This window comes from Dicentrarchus labrax, unplaced genomic scaffold, assembly GCF_905237075.1.
Source record: "Dicentrarchus labrax unplaced genomic scaffold, dlabrax2021, whole genome shotgun sequence".
NCBI classification, from domain to species: Eukaryota; Metazoa; Chordata; class Actinopteri; family Moronidae; genus Dicentrarchus; species Dicentrarchus labrax.
This window is the reverse complement of record NW_026136719.1, coordinates 1,657,459-1,672,248: the sequence shown is the minus strand read 5'-3', so window position 1 is coordinate 1,672,248 and position 14,790 is coordinate 1,657,459. Positions and strand designations below refer to the sequence as shown.

The 14,790-nt window shown below is 40.3% G+C and overlaps 1 long non-coding RNA gene across 1 annotated transcript in view; it reads right to left on the bottom strand.

Moving 5' to 3' along the window:
• LOC127351053 (uncharacterized) overlaps positions 1–10,752 on the bottom strand; it is a 33,759-nt gene extending 23,007 nt beyond the window's left edge. Inside the window, exon 1 of the long non-coding RNA XR_007880774.1 lies at positions 10,646–10,752. This is a non-coding gene — a long non-coding RNA (uncharacterized LOC127351053). The remainder of the gene's footprint in view (positions 1–10,645) is intronic.
• Between the last annotated feature and the right edge of the window lie 4,038 nt (positions 10,753–14,790).

The window sequence follows — 14,790 nt, the reverse complement described above, 5'->3', positions numbered from 1 at the left end:
AAAGGAAGTTATTTTCAGACACAGATGTCTTTCTTACATTTGTAATGAAATTTGTTGATATAAATAACATTTCAAATGAGAACATGCAGGTTATTGTAAAGTCAGCTTTATCTGTTGGTTTTATTGCCACAGAAGTATCACAATGGAGAGTCACTAAAGCAATTTGACGCAGAAGGAGTGCTGTTGTACTGAATATCAGCTATGACTCACAGTTGACAGCTGCTTTGGTGAGTGAATTAACAGCTGGATCAGACTGTACATTGCTCCATATTTTCCTGCCTCCATGGATGATCTCCAGTAAATCACAATCAAAATCAGTCTCTTTATGTTTATATAAATCATCTCACTGCCATGATCTCCATCACCTGGAGTCCTGCATCAGACAGTTTCTGTCTAATAGTGGTAGGACGTGTGTGTCCCTGCCTCTACATCCTGGGTAACATCTGTGACAGCTGGTTTACTCCAGGGGAACAGCAGTATACCCAAAGCTGTCTGTCACAGCTGTTAGAGGGGATTTCCTTGCTCCATAAATATTCTCTATCTCTCTCAAGTGGGCCTTTGAGCCTATTCAAGCCTATTCGTTGGATGCCATGGTGAAATTGTTTTTACATTTTTTTTATCAAGTTTTAGGATGAATGAGTCAGGGTTGAGATAATAATTTCCCTCTGTTCTTCAGGTAAAAACAGCTGTTGTATTATTAAAAATGTGATCAACAGTGATCCCTGCAGTCTGGGAGTAAACCTGTTGGGGTTTAAATATTTAAATATCAATTTAAATACTTATGGGGAGGAAAAATGCACACAAAGCGAAAATCACTCTGAAATACATGTCAAGGCAACTCCCAGATGCAGGCTGTTGGCCTAAAGTTAATTAAGTGCTATCATTTTGGTCAATATCTCATAAAGGACCACAGACAAACAGGAGGCAAGGATTTTTTTTATTTCCAGGCATTCATTCTCCCACGTATTTCATAGCCTTATGGGCAGTTTATGACTGACTATGAATATTATAAATAAATTCAAAATGCACATTTTGGCCATTGATGTCGAACAAACAGAATATGGCTGCAACTCAAGGAATATGAGTATTAATAATGTGTAATGTAATTATGTGTAACTCCTCTTGTTTTTACTTTGTCTTTAAAGAATTGAGGTGGTCTTATTGGCATTTTTTTTTAGAGTAGATTTTAACATTTTAATTATCACTTTTAAGGCACGAAATGGGCTGGCCCCAAGCTATATTTCAGACCTTTTAATCTCAGACCTTTTGATGTGCCTCCATGGGCTGTGAGGTCCTCAAATGCAGCTCTCCTGGTGATTCCCAAAACAAGATTAAAAAACAAAGGTGACAGAGAGTTTGCCATCAGAGCCCCCAAAGAGCCTTCAAGAGATCTGGATGGCAAATTCTATCACTTCTGTTCAGTCTCTTCTTAAAATGCTCTTTTATAGTCTTGCCTTCCTGTGACCCTTTTTACTAACCTTTACTCACCATGGTTTTATTGTTTTAATTTTGTATTTGTACTGTTTTAACTTATATTTATTGCTATGTTTTACATTGTTTATTGTTTTATTGTATATATTGTTACTGATGCTGTTATGGTTCCTAGTATTCTGTTGTTTTTAATCTGTAAAAGCACTTTGTAAACCTGCAGGGTCAGTGGTTTGACTCCTGATTGCTCGGCATTACAGAGAATTTGTGCTTGTTTTTCAGGGAATTCACTTCTGCAATTTCAGCAATGTTTTACAAATGTTATCTGTCAGCATTCACTGTGCATTTTAACTAGGGAATGCATTTTCTAGTTATTGTTTTTAACAACAAAGACCAGATTTATCTTTCATGACAGTATTTGTCATTAAAGTGTGTGTGTGTGTGTGTGTGTGTGTGTGTGTGGGGTCATGTGATTTCAGAGAACATGACCGTCAAATAGAAATTCAGTCCAGTATAGAGACCAGCAGAGACCAGAAGAGGTCAGAGACCGCTCACTGCTCCACCAAGGAAGAACACCTTCAGCCCAAAATAATGAAGACTCAATGTTTAACTTTGTTTAGATGTAATGTTCATAGACAACACATCAGAGACCTGCTGTTTAATATTCAATGTTTCATTTCATATTTTCATCAGAAATGTAGAAAATAACTATGTATTCTCTTTATTTCTATATTTTGTTATTTTTTATGTATTGTTATTTTCATTAGGTGAAAAAAGAGTAAAATAGAATCTGAACTTTCTGTCTGTTTCCTGTTTCTTCTTTTCTCCATCTAAACCTCCAGCTAAAGGTAATACCAAGTTTGTAATGATTCACTTATTGCAAAGCAGCGCAGCTCCCAGTAGCAGTGGTGCTAGGAACGCTATTGAAATTACTCTGATTTCTATTGTTAAAGTGAATGCTTCAGCATGTTGTATTCAACTTCTGTCTAACTCTAATGCTTTTTTACAATATTAAGCTTTTTTCAACATATTTTTTACAATGAAAGCAAATGGGAGCACAAATAATTGCAACGGTTGACAGTTCAAATCTACTATTACTGGTAGTACTGCTACTACTACTACTGTTAGTACTGCTTCTGCTTATACTGTTGATACTGCTACTACTGTTGGTACTAGAACTGAAATGACTCAGTGTGTTCAGTGAAGCAGGGCAGCACTACTACTAATAGAGTCTTATTTCAAACCCTCAGCTTACTTTGATTCAATGATTGATTACACCTGCATTAGTTTATAACTGGTGTGTCAATACTAAGATATTTTCAACAGTTGCAAATATTTCAGACATGCTCTGCTGTTCACTGGCAGAGTGGTTAAAGCCCATGGCCCACAACTACATGGTGAGTGGTTTGATTCCTCACCCATGACTTATAGCTGTTTCAGATCCCACATACAATAACACATGGTTGATTGGGTGATTGATTTAACCTTTATCAATGCCTGTGGAGGTTGGTGTGGTTTACACTCAGCTGCAGGAGAAAGAGAAGTGTGGGGAAGGCTTGTGAGAGCAGCGCCAGGTGAGTTGATGTTCTCAGCTGGTACTCATTGAGTAATCATACTCACCTCTCTAAAGGCAGTAGTGTGCAGGACTTGAGTTGGCCACCACACACAGACCAGACAGGATGTCTGACGTGAAAAGTCACAGATTTTGGAAGAGGGCTAGAGAAGCCTCAGAAGAGCTGTAAAGCTGAGTGTGTTGTATTGATGCTGTGTGCGGCTAAGGCCAATAAATGTATGTTGATGAACTGACCTGTGATGCTGTATTGTGTGCTGAAGGAACCCACGGTAGTAGAGAGACTTGCTACAATGCCCAATTGTTTTTGAGATGTTTAACAATTGGCAAGTCTCTTCCTTTTTATTATTAATGATTTCAGATCCAGCACAGTGATCAGAGTTAATGCACTCTTTGCCTTGTCAGTTCAAATCCCAATGATAGAAAGCTTTAAGAAAATTGACTTAAACGCTCTGAGCTAGTTTGATACACACATAGATGTTATAATTGTTATCATGTTATTTCATACATTATGAATTTTATTCAACTGTTATGCATGCTCACATGTATGAATCTTACACTTCAACTGACATTTGAACATGAGGCAGCCCTATGATTGATACCTTTTGTGTTCAGTAGTGCAGTGACTACAGTGCTTGTCCACACACTCTGTGGGAACTGCAGGGTCAGTGGTTTGACTCCTGATTGCTTGGCATTGCAGAGAATTTGTGCTTGTTTTTCAACTTCCGCAATTCCAGCAATGTTTTAGAAATGTTATCTGTCAGCATTCACTGTGCATTTTCACCAGGGAATGCATTTTTCTAGTTATTGTATGTTCAGGGCGGGACTCTCATCAAACGTGAAGTTTTATTGAGATTTTACCATGTTCACTGAAGTAATGACAACTTCCTTTTTCCTGGCGAATCAACAAAATTGGACACCATGCTTTAAATTATAATTAATAAGTCATTTTGTATTGAAAGGGTAAAAACACTACTTTGTATTTAAAGACATGAATTCGAAGATTTCAGAGTGGGAAGGGCTTTAAAAGGCAGAGCGACAACGCCCCTTTTCTCATTCTGGCTCAGACTCTCAGAGAGTAAACAACTCCACAAAATCAGCTGCAAAGCATTTTCTTTTGCTTTTCTTCATGCCCTTCACCTGAAGAAGCCCTTTTCAGGTCGAAACGTTGTGCTTTGGGCACCTTTTGGATTTTAATTCAAAACATTTGAGTTGCATTTATTTTAATTCTTATTTCTGGAAAGTTCGAACTTCGAATTTTTCGAAACTTCGTAAGTCTCGGACTTTCCAGTGCTTTCTTATTTGTTTTCTTTTATTTATAAAAGTGAAGGAACACTTTTATTTGATTTAAAACCTTTTTATTTCTAAAAAGCTTCAAACTCCGGACTTTGAAGTTTCTTCAAACTTTTAAGGTCTTGGGGTTTCGGACCTTTTAGTTTTGTTTTGTGTATTCTGAATCATAGAAACACACTTTAAGTTCATTTATTTTATTTAAATAAATAGATTAAAAAATATATTTTATATCTTGATAATATTACTTAAATAAATAGATTATAAATATATTATATTTAATATCTATTTAGTATAGGGACATTTATTCATCTTAATCATGGGGACTTATGTCCTGAGATAACTTCTGTTATGAATTGGCGCTATACAAATAAAATTGAATTGAAAAATTGAATTGAATTACCTTGATGGAGATGGATGGACGATGGTACACCGTGGGGGAAGAGGTGGTCAACCCCGTTGGCGTACATACGAAAGACCACCACCCTGGGAGGGTCAGTATCAGCCAGCCAGGTTCCGAGGGGCTGGGGATTTATGGGGGAAGGACCGTGCACCTCCAGGCCCCGTGTCCCTAACCCATTTTAAGGTAGTAATATCTTCTTCAAATATATACTATTAGTTATTCGTTTTACAGTTTAATAAATGTTTCATGTAGTAATCATGTTCCTTCTAAAGATATAGTCAATGCCTCCCAATTCCAAGCAGCAAGTCAGAAAGAAGGACAAATTTCATCATATTTGGAAAACTTTATTTGCTGTATGCATTAGTGTGTGTCTGTGTACGTGTGTGTGTGTGTGTGTGTTTGTGCATTCAGTTAATGATCTTAAAGTAATGGAGAATGATCATAATGATAATGTAAAATAACTTCATGGAACTAATGAGTAGGCTCATCAACCAAGTGTCCATCAAACAGTTGCACCTAAAAGAAAAAAAACATTCAAATCAATGCAATAAAGTGCACACACGACATTGTTACAGTATGTCTAATTTCAGATTCTGTGTCCTTACTGAAGGCAACATGAGTGACCCTCAGTAACTAAATCAGTTTTATTGTTGTATTTTCTGTTGGAGTCTCCTGACTGACCAATAGTGATGCAGCACTACACAACATCACCTGCCATTTTAAGCACAACCTTTTTGGAGTCAGTGTTTCGGTTTATTCCCTGTCATATGTGTTGAAAAGGTGCACAGCCCACAGCTGACAGATACATGGTTAGATTATGTAATATAATAAAAGTGGATATATAATGGATCAGCGTAGATAAAGAATTCTGATTATAGAATGATTGCATTCACATTCATTATTTGTCATTTAGCAGACACATTGTCCGTTAAAAGACAAAATTACTAACCACTAGACCACAATCGCCCCAAATTCTGTTAGACCAAAGAGTGAACACATTAAAAAGACAAAATGCTCTTGCCAACTGCATTCTTCTGTCAGGTTCATGTTAAGGAGGTCAGTGTTGCTGAAGGGTGAATGATGTCTTGTTGGTGAATGTTTGGCATCCACCTCACACACCAGCTTCAACCACAATCACCTGCATTAGAGATTTGTATTCACTAATTGGAATATTTAGTACTTTGGATGTTGAGCTTGAAAGATCTATACATTGGAATGCAAATATTGGAATAATTAGTGATTAAAATTGAAAGCTTGGTGATTTGTGTTAGATAATGTTAAAGAGTTCGGTCTAGACCTGCTCTATTTGAAAAGTGTCCTGAGATAACTTCTGTTATGAATTGGCGCTATACAAATAAAATTGAATTGAATTGAATTGAAAATGTAATAACTTGTATGGTTTTCTAATGCCTCTAGAGCCTTTTCATGTGTTGCGCATAGCCTGCCCTTCAAGTGTCATATCATTAAATTGAATTGAATTGAAAAATTAAATAGTCTACTGAAAAACATTGTTCCACATTCCAGACACTCCAGTTTGTTAATCAGCAGTGCAGGATATCATGTGGGGTTTAATGAGAATCAGAAACACAAAACATTTTTTTACACTAACAAGGAATTTGTTTGGGGACTAGAGGTGTGACAATAAACATCTATGTACCAAAGAAATAAATTACATGATTGGAAACAAGACGTGATTAATAATAAGCTTGTAGGCATATACTGAGCGATTGGTAAGTGGTGTTAGACTGGGTTGTCACTGAGTCCAAACAAGTGATCCTTCTTGACTTGAAAAGCAGTCCAGAAGTTTACCTGTACTTGTTTTCACTTAAAGGACGTAATTCCAAATTAATTATCTCTTGTGCTGCCACAATTCCAAAAGGAGAATATGAAAATGTTTCATTATGTAAAGATATCAAATTCCAAATGCGTGATCCTCCATTCCAATATATATTCTGGAAATATTGTGCATTGTGTTCATCTTGTTAATTTGATATACAATTCCAAACAATTGATCCTACATTCCAAGTTTTACTCTGTGACATGGAAACAAATCACATGATTGACTCCAGGAAGTGAATAGTAATACACTTGTAGGCATAAATTGAACCACTGGTAAGTGTCTTCAGTCTACAAGAGTTTTGCAGACTGTTGTCAAGGTAAGTCCAATTCAAATTCAATTCAATTCAATTCAATTTTATTTGTATAGCGCCAATTCATAACAGAAGTTATCTCAGGACACTTTTAAAATAGAGTAGGTCTAGACCGAACTCTTTAAAACATTATTTACAGAGACCCAACAGTACCACCATGAGCAAACACTTGGCGACAAGGGCAAGGAAAACTGCCTGTTAAAAGGCAGAAACCTAGGACAGTTCCTTCGGCTCTAGGTGGGTGGTCGTCTGCCTCGACCAGTTGGGGTGAAAGAGAGAGACAGACAGACAGACAGACGCACAGTAACAACAGTATTGGCAATGGCAATCTAGCAGGACCATGGCAGGAGGCTCCACAAGGATCGATAAGAACCTGCGAGACGAGAAAGCACAAGAACTCCGGGGAAGAAGTGTAGTTAGTGGTTCCTATAGTCTCTAAAAGTAGAACAGGAGCCAGAGCCTTCAGTTACCAAGCTCCTCTCCTGTGGAACCAGCTTCCAGTTGTGGTTCGGGAGGCAGACACCCTCACCACATTCAAGAGTAGGCTTAAGACATTCCTCTTTGATAAAGTTTATAGTTAGGGCTGGATCAGGTGAGTCCTGAACCATCCCTTAGTTATGCTGCTATAGGCCTAGACTATCGGGGGATTTCCCATGGTGCACTGAGCTCCTCTCTTCCTCTCTCTCTCTTTCTGCACTCTTTCATGTCCCATTTATGCATGTTACTAACTATACTTCTTCCCCGGAGTTCTTGTGCTTTCTCATCTCGCAGGTTCTCATGGATCCTGGTGGAGCTTCCTGCCATGGTCCTGCTAGATTGCCATTGCCAATACTGTTGTTGTTGGGCACCTGTCTCTCTGTCTCTCTCTCTCTCCCCCTAACTGGTCAAGACAGACGACCACCCACCTAGAGCTGAAGGATCTGTCCTAGGTTTCTGACTTTTAGGAGGCAGTTTTTCCTTGCCCTTGTCGCCAAGTGCTTGCTCATGGTGGTACTGTTGGGTCTCTGTAAATAATGTTGTAAAGAGTTCAGTCTAGACCTGCTCTATTTGAAAAGTGTCCTGAGATAACTTCTGTTATGAATTGGCGCTATACAAATAAAATTTAATTGAATACCACATTTGACGATGAAAGCGTTATTCCCCGTTGCGTCAGATAGTGCGTTTGATTTTGGTGGTTCCATATAGTCCCAACTCCGGGCGTATGGGAAGCTTGGGGTCTTATGGATGGGAGCTTTGCCCTTACCAGCAAGTCCTGGAGATTTGGATTCTTTTTATACACCGATATCACCCTGTATCCCTCCCCCAACCTTGTCTCCGTCATCAACTCCTTAAAGTTATACTTAAGAACCCAATTCGCCCGAACACCATACGCGGAGTAGATTGATACAATTGGTGTTGGAAACTTTTCTGCGTCCTTCTCTACCTGGCCCGATTGGGCTTTATCACCCAACACTTTATTTCTAATGTTCAGCAGGAAGGTTCGGGAATAACCCCTCTTGCGTAAGGCCTGAAAGAGTACTCTTATTGCTCCCTCCAAATCCTCCTTCCTAGTACAAATTCTCTGAAAGCGTAAGATTTGTGAGCGGATAATGCCCTGAAACGTATGTCTGGGGTGAAAATTGTGTTTATGGAGAAGAGCATCGGAATCCGGAAAGGTTTGAAGTACACTCGGATATCCAATCTACATGTTTGGGGGAAGTCTGGCCCTTTAAATGTTACGGTGTCCAAGAAGTTAATCTCCTGCTCATGGGATACCAATTTGAGTTTAATAGACAGATGATGATCATTTCACGTTGTCAGAAATTGATCTAAATCCTCTCTGGTATCCGTCCACACACCCCAAATGTCATCCAGGAACCGCAAGAATACTGCTGGTTTTTTTGCGCATTTTAGCAACGCCGTCTCTTCCCACTCCGCCATATAGATATTAGCGTACGCTGGTGAGAACCGCTTACCCATACCCGTGCCCTTCATCTGGAGGAAACTTTGTCCATTGAACTCAAAACCATTACAAATAAGATTAATGTATAAGAGCTCTAATATATACCCATCTGGTCGCTTCAGATCCGGGAATTTCCCCATAATTTTTTGTATAGCTGCCATCCCCATCTGTGTATCAATATTGGTATAAATATTCTCCACATCCATGGAGAAGAAAAAGCATTGCTGTGGTAATGCCAGTAGCTTGACCTTGTGAATGAAATCATTTGTATCCTTAATCTAACTAGCATGCCTGTTCGCGAGCGGCGTCAAAAAATAATTTATAAATTCAGCCGTTCCGTAGGATTCACTCCCGCAATCCGACACTATAGGGTGTCTCGGGGGAACTTTATGTGGTACTGGCCACAATTCCGGGGTCTTGTGAATCTTAGGAAATAAATAGAAATATCTCAGTCGGGGGGGCGTAATCTCCCCTTTGATGTATAACGACTGAGATTTCGATAAATATTTATCCCCCACCAACTGCTCCAAGATCTCCCCCACTGGTATTGCCGTTTGCAGATACATAGGACGTTTCAAAGGTTGATAATATGAAGTATTATTAAGCTGCCTCAGCACCTCCTGGACATAATCCTTCCTGTCCATAATCACCACCGCTGCAACCTTATCTGCTGGTTTAATAACAATTGATTTCAGTGGTCTGAATTCCTTGAGGGCCTCTATTTCCTCCCCTCTCAGATTGGGTTTATTCTGGACCTTAGCTAGCCTTACTAAATCCCCTTTATCCTTAGAAATCAGTGCTACGAGTTCTTTTGTCAACAGTTTCTCCTGCAGTTCCCATTCGGATTTAAGGTAGAAGGGCATACTTTTCCTTTGATTCGCATACCCACAATAAGCGGCCCATTTTAATCTCCTATGGTATTGTTGTACATTCAATTAAATTCAATTCAATTCAATTTTATTTGTATAGCGCCAATTCATAACAGAAGTTATCTCAGGACACTTTTCAAATAGAGCAGGTCTAGACCGAACTCTTTAAAAAATTAATTACAGAGACCCAACAGTACCACCATGAGCAAGCACTTGGCGACAAGGGCAAGGAAAAAACTGCCTGTTAAAAGGCAGAAACCTAGGACAGATCCTTCGGCTCTAGGTGGGTGGTCGTCTGTCTCGACCAGTTGGGGTGAGAGAGAGAGAGAGAGCGAGAGACAGACAGACAGACAGGTGCACAGCAACAACAGTATTGGCAATGGCAATCTAGCAGGACCATGGCAGGAGGCTCCACCAGGATCGATAAGAACCTGCGAGACGAGAAAGCACAAGAACTCCGGGGAAGAAGTGAAGTTAGTAACATGCATTAATGGGACATGAATGAGTGCATAAAGAGAGAGGAAGGGAGGAGCTCAGTGCACCATTGACTCAGGACTCACCTGATCCAACCCTAACTATAAGCTTTATCAAAGAGGAATGTCTTAAGCCTACTCTTGAATGTGGTGAGGGTATCTGCCTCCCGAACCACAACTGGAAGCTGGTTCCACAGGAGAAGAGCTTGGTAACTGAAGGCTCTGGCTCCTGTTCTACTTTTAGAGACTATAGGAACCACAAGTAGCCCAGCATTCAGAGAACGTAGTGTTCTAGTGGGGTAATAGGGTACTATGAGCTCTTTAAGATATGAAGGGGCCTGACCATGATGAGCTTTATAGGTGAGGAGGAGGATTTTAAATTCTATTCTACATTTTACAGGGAGCCAGTGCAGAGAAGCTAGTACAGGAGAGATGTGATCTCTTTTTCTAGTTCCTGTCAGTACTCGTGCTGCAGCGTTCTGAATTAATTGGAGCATTTTAATGTTCTTGTTGGGGCAACCTGATAATAAAGAGTTGCAGTAATCCAGCCTTGAAGTAACAAATGCATGGATTAGTTTTTCTGCATCTGTCTGTGATAGTATGTGTCTAATTTTTGTAATATTACGTAAATGAAAGAAGGCAGTCCTAGAGGTCTGCTTTATGTGGGAGTTAAATGACAAATCCTGATCAAAGATAACTCCAAGATTCCTGACAGTGGTGCTAGAGGCCAAGTTAATGCCATCTAGAGTAACTATATCTTTAGACAGTGAGTCTCTAAGGTTTTTGGGGCCAAGAACAAGAATTTAGTTTTTTTCTGAGTTTAACATCAGAAAATTGCAGGTCATCCAGGATTTTATGTCCTGAAGACATGTTTGTAATTTAGATAATTGATTAATTTCATCGGGCTTGATTGATAGATATAACTGCGTATCATCTGCATAACCGTGAAAGTTAATGGAGTGATTCCTAATAATGTTTCCTAAAGGGAGCATATATAAAGTAAATAGTATTGGTCCAAGTACAGAACCTTGTGGAACTCCATGATTAACTGTAGTATTTATTGAAGATTCATCGTTAACATGTACAAACTGCGAGCAATCTGATAAATATGACTTAAATCAGCTTAGTGCGGTTCCTTTAATGCCAATTTGATGCTCAAGTCTCTGTAAAAGAATATTATGGTTAATGGTGTCAAATGCAGCACTAAGATCTAATAATACAAGTACAGAGACAAGTCCATTGTCAGAAGCAATCAGAAGGTCATTATTAACTTTAAGCAGAGCTGTCTCTGTGCTGTGATGAACTCTAAATCCTGACTGAAAATCCTCAAATAAACTATTGTTATGTAGAAAGTCACACAACTCTTTGGCGACTACTTTCTCCAGAATCTTAGAGAGGAAGGGGAGGTTAGAAATCGGTCTATAGTTGGCTAAAACCCCTGGGTCAAGAGTGGGCTTTTTAAGAAGGGGTTTAATTACAGCTACTTTAAAGGACTGTGGTACATATCCTGATAATAAAGAAAGATTAATCATATCCAGTAAAGAAGTGCCAATTAAGGGAACAACTTCTTTAAGCAGCCTAGTTGGGATCGGGTCTAATAGACAGGTTGATGGCTTCGATGAAGAAATGATTGAAGTTAACTGATGAAGATTGATAGCAGAAGAACAGTCTAAACATATCTCTAAGTTTACACTGGCAGAAGTCCCTGAACTTGGAGAGCCACTGATAACTGTTGATGGCAGTTGGTGATTAAAGATTCTATATTGTGAAAAGGAGTGTGTGACTGGGTACCTGGAGGTGTTTTATTGTATTAACAAATGCATATGTGTCCTAACATAACTAGGGTGAAGTTTGGAGAGTGGATTGATAAAATGGTCTATGTATCTGTAATTGCATATGATTCCGAGCCGCAGTCACTGACTATAGGGCGACCAACCGGAACAACAGAAGGGACCGTCCACGTCTCAGGAGACTTGTGGATTTTTAGGAGGATGTAAAAGAGGCGAGGCCTGAGCTCACTCGGACCATCCAGATATTTCTTTTGTTTTGCATTGTTGAATTCTCTGTTGTATAGTAATGTTCCTAATTAAAGTCTGGGTTTCTAATTGTAATGAGTGTGTGAGTGGTTTGTAATAAGTAGTATTGTTAAGCTGTCTGTTAACTTCTAAAATGTAATTGTTTCTATCTTGTATGACTATTTCGCCCCCTTTGTCTGCTGGTTTGATAACTATGTGTGTGTTAATACCTAATGTTTTAATAATGTGTTGTTGTGTTTGTGTGATGTTTGCCCATCTATGTGTAAGGGGGCGCCATTCCCTAAGTGCGTGTGTGTTCCTGTCTATTAATGATCTGATTTCTGGTGAAATGTTGTCTGTGTGGTTCCCAGTGGGACGGTCTGGTAAAAAGCACAGGCTCCCGCCCCTGTGCTCCATAAAAGTGGTCCATTAATTTAAGCCTCCTATGGAAGATGTGGAGGTCCCCCCTGAGCTCCGGCCGGGTTGGAGGTTTAGGTATTGGAATGAAGGTGAGTCCTTTCTCCAGTATCTCCAGCTGTGCGGCTGTTAAACTGAGTGTGCAGGAAAGATTGGTGATATTTGAGTGGAGGGGGGTTGTATTTGAACAATAGCCCCCCGTTACAAGTTTAGCTGTTGCAACCAATATTTGAAGATGAGTTGTGCTGTGTTGGGTGTCCAGTGGATGATGTCCCTGGGACAGATCTGAAAGAGAAGGGGGTTAATTTCAGGGAGGAACGTGCATTTGGTTGCTATCAGTTGATTCAGTTTGGTGAGTAGATCCTTCTTTTCAATGTCCAACCTGCTGGAGAAATTTATGATGGGGATGTAAATGGTGGTGTTAGGAAAAATGAAGTGACTGATTTTTAGTAACTGCTGCAACTGCTTCCAGGTGGTGGTAGGCTCCTGTTCCTGGAGGCAGTTGTTGAGTCCAACAGAAAGGACAACCTGTTGTGTGTTATGTATGGGTGTGAGTTTTTTAAGAATGATGGCTATGTGATGACTCTGTGGCCAATAGAACTGGCTCCCTCTGCTGCTGGTGTGGTGTAATTTCATATGTAGGTGGAGAGGATGAAATAGTATTACTGCAGGGTAGAGCAACATTACTGATGGACTGTGGTTGCTCAGAGTAATGTGTAGTGGGTACTATGTGAGGGGGAGAATGAAGGGGGGGACCCGGAGGTCGAGGGCAGGCAAGGGAACCAACCCGTGTCACCCCGAGACAGAGTAGTTTTTCCCTTGGGACTTGGTGTAGGACGACCTTTACAGACCGTCTCGGGTTGCGCTTTGGCAGCTGGACCGGTTGCAGGCACCCCATGCCAGCCCCCGGTTCGGGTCCCCCTGGCGTACAGGGGTCCGAGTTATCTGGTTGTTGGGTAGTGGGGGGAGGGGAGCGAGGGTGAGGGGAGTTGGGGGTGGAAAGAGAAGCAGAGGTTTTGGAGGGGAGTTAAGGTTAGAGATAGAGGGAGGAGAGGGTTTAGGGAGTGAAGGGGGGAGAGTGCAGGGATGATTGGTAAAAAAAAGTGAAGTGCCTGCTGGTTCTGGTAGTGGTGGAAAGTCCAATGGGGAGAGGCGAGGTGGGGAGGTGTTCAACTCCGTCTGGGGGCCCCTGATTAACAGGTCCCTCAGTGTTCTAACAGAGGAGGAGGTCAGCCTCCTCCTGTAGCACGTTCTTCCCCACTGGACTGATTTTTCAAATGATTGTTGGCAGAGGGGCGTGGGGTTCTCCAACTCCACAGCAATGACAGCATCATAGTGTTCTCGTAATATTAACATGTTGTTTTGCATCCATGTGTCAGTATTAAGTTTAACTTTATTGTAAGGGTTGTCATTAGGGGATGATGGTTTGATGAATGATGTTAACCTATGCACCTTACGCATCATCCCCTGGAAATGGAAGTGGAAGTGGAAATGTGTTCGTAGAAAATGTTGTATTGAGGATTTCTGAGTGATGAATGGCCTGGAGTAATTTGAAATATTTCTTTGTCTGTAAATGTGTATCTGTGGGTGGTTTATTGGAAGTAGGAGGAAGACTGTCCCGCTCTGGAGGGAGGGCAAGGGATCCGGACTTATACCGCTCCCGCCCCCAGGCGGAGCAGCCAGTGGTGCAAAGCGGTTACTGGTAGTTATTGGCATGTTTGCTGTGAAGTTGGAGAAACTGTGTGATAGGAGAGTCCAGCTAATCGTTAGTTCCTCCACAGCAAGGACAGGGTTACTGCACCAAACCACGGGCCAGCAGTAGCCACCAAAATAAAAGAAGATAATTAAAAAACAATCAAAACAGTGAGCTTAAAACCAATGTAGAAATAACAAGGAGGGGGGAATAAGTAAGGAGAAAATTAAATTTTTTTGAATACAGTTTTCTTTTAAAAACGAGTTGCCTGTAAGGTTAAAAATAGTGAGGAAATAAAGATAAGAAAAGGAGAGAAGGGATGGAATAAAAGAATAAAACAAAATAGGTAGGTCCGCTGTAAAGGGGGGAGAGAACCTGTGTTATAAAAAAGATTTAAAAAGGTACAGATGGTGGGCTATAGGTTTCCGAAGAGCCCAGATCTTCCAATAAGGAGGGGAGTAGATTCCCGTGGGTAGGGGGAATTTGTTTTTCCCTCTTTAATTTATCATCACCCAGACTCATATAAAAACAGATAAAAAG